The sequence below is a fragment of the Seriola lalandi genome, unplaced genomic scaffold, assembly GCF_002814215.2.
Source record: "Seriola lalandi dorsalis isolate HSWRI2012SDOR001 ecotype SW California unplaced genomic scaffold, Sedor1 jcf7180002054824, whole genome shotgun sequence".
Classification (NCBI taxonomy): domain Eukaryota; kingdom Metazoa; phylum Chordata; class Actinopteri; order Carangiformes; family Carangidae; genus Seriola; species Seriola lalandi.
The window spans coordinates 766,481-772,775 of NW_019525377.1; the positions used below are offsets into that span (position 1 = coordinate 766,481).

Genomic DNA, 6,295 nt, shown 5'->3' on the forward strand with positions numbered 1-6,295 from the left:
GAAAAGGACCAGCTAAAAATGTACATAAATAAATAAATTTCGTGTGTGAAGTTGTTGTGTTTTTGTTGAAAAAGACGCTATCGGGTAGAAATCCGCTGTATAAACTTGTGTGTGTTTTAAAAGACGCTATCGGGTAGTAACCATGGTAACCAAGCTATATTTGTCCAAACGGAGCTGCCGTACTTTTCTGTCCAAGATGGCCGACCGTATTGCACATGCGCGAAGCAAATCGGATAGGTCCGCAGATCGGGTTGCCACAGGCGGTTCAGTTTTTTCCGGTAAGTACATTTTGTAGTATCCCTGTTAATATCAGAGTTCAGGTGAAGATGCACCTTGCTAACCAAGCTAGCCAGCTAGTGCTAGCGTTAGCTGATAACTTAGCGATTGCTATGCTAATGGTACCTGGCCCCGCTGGGCTGATAACATGTGTCAACCTGGGTTAGCCCGTGGAGGTGTTCAGTCAAAGCCCAATAAAAAGGTGCATTTAATCGACGTTAATCTAACGACGTTTGGTTTGTGTTTCTCCACATGTGACCCAGTTTAAGTGATCTGCGTTGGTGTAACGCGCAGAATGTGTAGACACATATTTGTCATATAGAAGATTGTTCATTTAATACTCAAACCAGTCCTCAACTGAAGCAGACATTCATGCACCTATCCTGACAGCTGATAGATATTCGTGATTAACTGTGATCCACCGCATCTTAACTCAAGTGTTTGTCTTTTATTGTCATTTGAAAGGTTTCCACACTGTGAAAAGTGAGTGATCTGTGCCAACAGAAGGAGGACCTCATGTACAGAGCAGCCCGTTTGTTTCCATTCATCTGGTTGTGGAGAAGGGAGACTGCATGGACATCCTTAGTTCTCAGATGTGCTCTGATAATGATGGTAGAAAACCACTTCCAGTTCAGCTTCCTCTAATGAAATGACAGACTAACTGCTGATGAGTTTGTTTATTATTCTCTGTCTTAACTATTAACAGGTTCAGTTTCTTACCTGAAACTTCTTTTCTGCTGTTGTTGACAGGTGATGGTAGCAACACTTTTAAGAACAGAATTTATAAATATTAAACTGTGATTAAGTGATGGATCAACTCTAGCACTGTCACCACCTCCACAGGTAAAAGTATTTACCAATTAGCATCAGCATGTTTTTTGATCCTTCATTGTCAGTATTGTCGGACATTTAAATATTTCTAGTATTTGTGTTGTTTATTAAAGCTAACATAGAAATAGTCCCACAGTGCTGTATGTGTTACTATTATGAAGATTCATACCAGATGTGCTCTATAAAAAATAATAAAATAAAATCAACAGTTAAAGCAAGAGCTTCATAAATAACTTTATTGATCATTATAAACTACATTAATTTAAACAATTTACAACACTGGAAACATGTATAAAAGAATAAATGGATTAATCAAATACTGTAGTACACAATTTACAATCAACTGTAACTATTTAAAATCAAAAAATAGTTGTGGATGAAGGTAAAGCTGAATTTCACTGTCACATGTAAGTTTGCTTAATAAAAAGAAGTAAGTGAATCAACAGTGCAACAGAATTTTTAGTAACAAGTATAATCACTATTCATCATGAGTCTTAATGTGTGAGACAGTTAATATTTATTTGTTTGAGTAACAATCTCTTAAATAAGTGATGCTGTTGGAACAGCACAGTGATATTAACTATAATGGCTGAAGACTATTAAATATGAACTCTAATGTTTAAAACTATTGACAATTTGTTACAGCTACAGTGGAGTCCAAAAGTCATGTGATTGTATGTCTGATGTGGGGCAGAGAGTGTAATATGACAGTGAGGGTGTAGGGAACCAGGAAGAGCTTAGCTGATAAGACTGAGCAATGTTATGGCTACAAGTGCTACATTAAAATGTACTATATTATCATATAAGACAGTGTGTTTATGTTTGGGAAGAAAAGATCTTCATGTGTGGACACTGCAGGTTATTGAAGAAAATTCACTCAAGTCCTTAGTTCCAAGTTTGCTGTAATGATGTAAGTTTATTGGTATCCCAGGATACGGTGAGCCAACTGACACGGAGCGGGTCTGAGGCAGTAGACTGACCCAGAGTGAAGGGCAGGAAGAGACAAGAAACCACGTTTAACAGCAAAGAAAAGAAGCAACACGAGTAAATCTCGATGTGGCTTTCCACCGCTGGAGACAGCTCCTGAGAGGAAAGAGATGCAGTTTGGTGCCGAGCTCGCAACTTTCCTGTTAGCCAGGTGAGTAGCGTCAATGTTAGCTCTTTAGCTAAAAGTATAATCAGTGCAACGACTGACAAACCGTACCGACAAACATTTCAGGTGGTGATATTGACGTCGTCGACAGACGTTTTAGCGGTTACTAGTGGTTGTAACTGATGACTGTAAAATGAGATTGTATGGACCCAGTAGAACGGCTGTATACACGTCGATCGGTTCAACATGTTGTAACCACTTTACATTACTGTTACTCCGGAGATTTCAGCATACCTGTCTTCATCAGGACCTGAGCCAGTACAGATGCAATACTCCACGCCTCCACCTGTCTCACCAACGGCAGAGAGTCCAGACACAGTGAGGAGGATCTAGGTGAGTAACATGCTGTCATTCACTTTTAAACGTAAGACTTGTTTATACCACTGATTAAATCAGACCCCCAGTGTATACACGTCCATACCGTTGATTCTTAATAATAAATATACCACTGACTATATTGGTTATGTATTTTACAGTATATCCATATTTGTACTGCTGAATATGTTGGTTATATAGTGTGTGTACATTGAATTCTTATCATACCTCTAGTTGTTTACCCTTAATTTACGTTTTATAATATTCATACTGTTACTAGTGTTCACATTGTGTATATCTCAGAATATTCATACTGTCTTTATTTTCTTGCATATTCATATCTATCTTCACAATTTAGTATACACACACAACAGATCTAACATGTTTGATTATAAAGAACTTGTATGATCTAAAGGTCCTATCGCATGTTTGTCTGTATCAGGACCAGAAGTCCAGTCTAATCACCAATGATGGACCAGCACCTGCCTTTTCTTCTGCATCTGGCCTCATCAATCAACCACATTACATCAACACCTTGAGGTATTATCCCTGCACATGACGGATATTGTCTATACTGTGATCTTTTGCACATCCCCTAATCAATACCTTTTGCACATCTTGCCCAGCAGGAGTTTTTGTCATTCTAAAACACTTTTGTACATAGTTTTGTAGGATTGTTTTCATTGTTTTATTAATTTTTTTTCTTTAATATAAGTATCGATGTATATTTATGTTTGACTGTTGCAGTATTTTACTTTTTTTTAAAAATTTTATTTCCTCTGAATACGTTAATTGGATACTACACCAAGCCAAATATCTTGTAAGTGAAAACCTGCTTGGCAATAAACCTTATTTTCTGAGTCTGCCTTTGTGATGTCGTCATCCCGTCCTCATGTTGCTTTACCCCGCCAAGGACCACCCATGTGTCCTGCAGTATGCCTTTGCCTTCATAAATCTGCAAGTGCATGGAGGTTACAAGTAGAATTCAGATCCTATTTTCACACCTGAATTTAAATTCTACTTGTAACCTCAGGAATTTGGAGCACCAAGTTTTACAGTTTTGTGATTTGCATGTGTACACAGACGTTGACAGAAGCTCTGAATCTTCCAGTGTATTTGTGTTGCCTCACCACTAATGTTTGTTTTTTATAAATATATATATATATATAATTTGTTCAGATTTATTCATAGTCTTGTCTTTATTACAGTATATGCTAAATGAGGTTTAAGTGCATGATTGACACATCTTTTATGTTCTGTCCTTAGACTGCCTCAAACATTTCATAGTCAAAAGAGGAGCTGCTTGACATGTGCTTATTTTTCCTTTTGTGTTTTCATAGGGATGGCAGAATCCACCTTGGGTCAGAACCACACCTTCCGGAAATGGTAAGTCATGCGCATGACTCCACCCCTTACGTGTATATAGGGTCAAATTAGGGTAAAAATGACTGAGCTTGTAAAGTGATAATAAATAATTCCAATGTTTGTAGTTGTAAATCAACATTTGTTAAGATGTAAAATAAATCAGCATGACAAATTCAAGTTTGTGTAATTGCATTTCCACACAGATCATTGTCTAACGTTTAAGATGAGTTAAAATGATATTCTGTTTATTACATTTAAGTTGTCATCATATGGAATGCATCAGAAAACAATGTGGATGTGATTATTAATATATTTGGCTTGAATATTACAATTAAAATACTTGTTTGGAAACTGTCTGATTTGTTGTTAAGGAACTTATTGTGGTGTTATTGTGAACTGTTGTTGGCTGTATCTATACGTGTATCTAGGCTCAAAATAGGGTCAAAAATTTGTCAACATGTGTCATGATACAGAGCAGAAAACTGTAAAACTCTGGTTAAAAGTTCCCACAGTGTGTGACACTGAAGTGACAAGGATCAAAATTCGTATTTGTCAGTGTCACACACTGACAATGTTGCACACTGAGTTTTACAGTTTTCTGCTCTTTATCTCTGTACACAGACGTCCACAAAAGCATTTCTTCTTTCCCTGTGTCTGTTTAACCTCACCACTGATTTCTTCAATTAGCATGTTTTTTCTCTTTATTGGTTTATCTGGTGGGCTAGCATTAGCAGCTAGTGTTAGCATTAGCTTTTTTTTTCTCCTTTTATTGGTGAAAAAAACAGGGAAAAACAGAACAGAGGGGTGGGGTAGCTTGCTAGCATTAGCATTAGCAGCTACCAATAGATTGCAAATAAAAAATGGTGGGCTAGCTAGCATTTGCATTAGCACTGATCATCAAGATTAGCTTCTTTTCTACAATATTGACATTGATTACAATTATAATGATATACATGGTGCAGCTTACGTCATGTGCTGTGGTGCAGTGGGAGGATGGGCATCGGTTGAGAAAACTATATCAGTACGTGATCGGGAATGGTGTGATGTGACCTCGATTCGAGTAACCATGGCGACGTAAATATATATATACAGTATGTGTATAGTAAATCCAGAAAGGTGCTGGATTTGAACCCACAACCTTCTGACTGTGAGACAGCAGTCTCATCTATTGCACCCACCTTGTCAGCTGTCTAAAAGATAACGGGTATAGGAAATCATAAAAACATCATAGTATAGTAAGGCATAAAATGTCATGAACACGTCATAGTATAGTAAGGTATAAAAACATCATAGTACAGTAAGGCATAAAAACGTCATTGTATAGTAAGGCATGAAAACATCAAAAAACGTCATAGTATAGTAAGGCATAATAAGTCACAGTATAATAATATCATAGAGTCTCCAACTAACATAATGTGCATCTCCTTAGAGTGTGGGAGGAAGCCAGATCACCCAGAGAACCCACGGAGTTATGGGGAGAACATGTCCTTACCGCACATATGCAAACCTACATCCTTGCAGCAGTCTGTAGAGCTATAACTCAGAATGGACCCAAAAACAAAATACATCCACTGAGTGGTAGTTGTGATTTTGCCTTGTATTGTTCCAGCTTTCAGAACTGCTATGGTCGCTCAAATAACCACTCTTTAAAATTGTGGTGAACAGAAAAGCATCCCAGAATGTAAAAAACATCAAACCTTGAGTCAGTGACAATTCTAGACAAAGATAACTGTACAAACATCTGTTTGTGTGTACATGTATGTGTGTGTAAAGGTTGAGTATAAGCATTTAGTTGTGATGAGGCGGTGGGGAATACATTATGTCAACGAGTGTCCTCACAAAGATAGAAGATGCAAAAATATGTGTGTACATGTGGGTGGTTGTGCATACACTCAGAGGACAATGTATTTGTATTACATGCACAGACACTTTCTCATAGATGGAACAACCATCAACAAAAAGCTGCGTCTCCTAAACTCTAACCTTGTTCTCTGTATCTCTCTCTATAGAAACACTCATTGCCAAGGCCTGTGTGTGTGTGTGTGTGTGTGTGTGCGTGTGCGTGTGTGTGTGTGTGTGTGACTGTGTGACTGTCTTACTCCTGTTTGTAAATACTTGTTAGTGCAGAAACACACACGTTTTCTCAGTTCAGGTTTTTCCAAACACAAATGATCAGATTTAGATAAAGACAAACATATGACATTCACATATACAGGGGTTGGACAATGAAACTGAAACACCTGCCAATTTAGTGTTGGAGGTTTCATGGCTAAATTTGACCAGCCTGGTGGCCAATCTTCATTGATTGCACATTGCAGAGTAATAGCACAGTTTTGCCCAAAATATTGCCATGCA

General features: G+C 37.7%; 1 long non-coding RNA gene across 1 annotated transcript; it reads left to right on the plus strand.

Annotated features, from left to right (window-relative positions):
- Positions 1-2,059: 2,059 nt before the first annotated feature.
- Positions 2,060-4,239, plus strand: LOC147817946 (uncharacterized). The gene is made up of 4 exons (XR_015438468.1): positions 2,060-2,245; positions 2,508-2,593; positions 3,018-3,115; positions 3,916-4,239. It is a non-coding gene; the product is annotated as an uncharacterized LOC147817946 (long non-coding RNA).
- Positions 4,240-6,295: the final 2,056 nt, after the last annotated feature.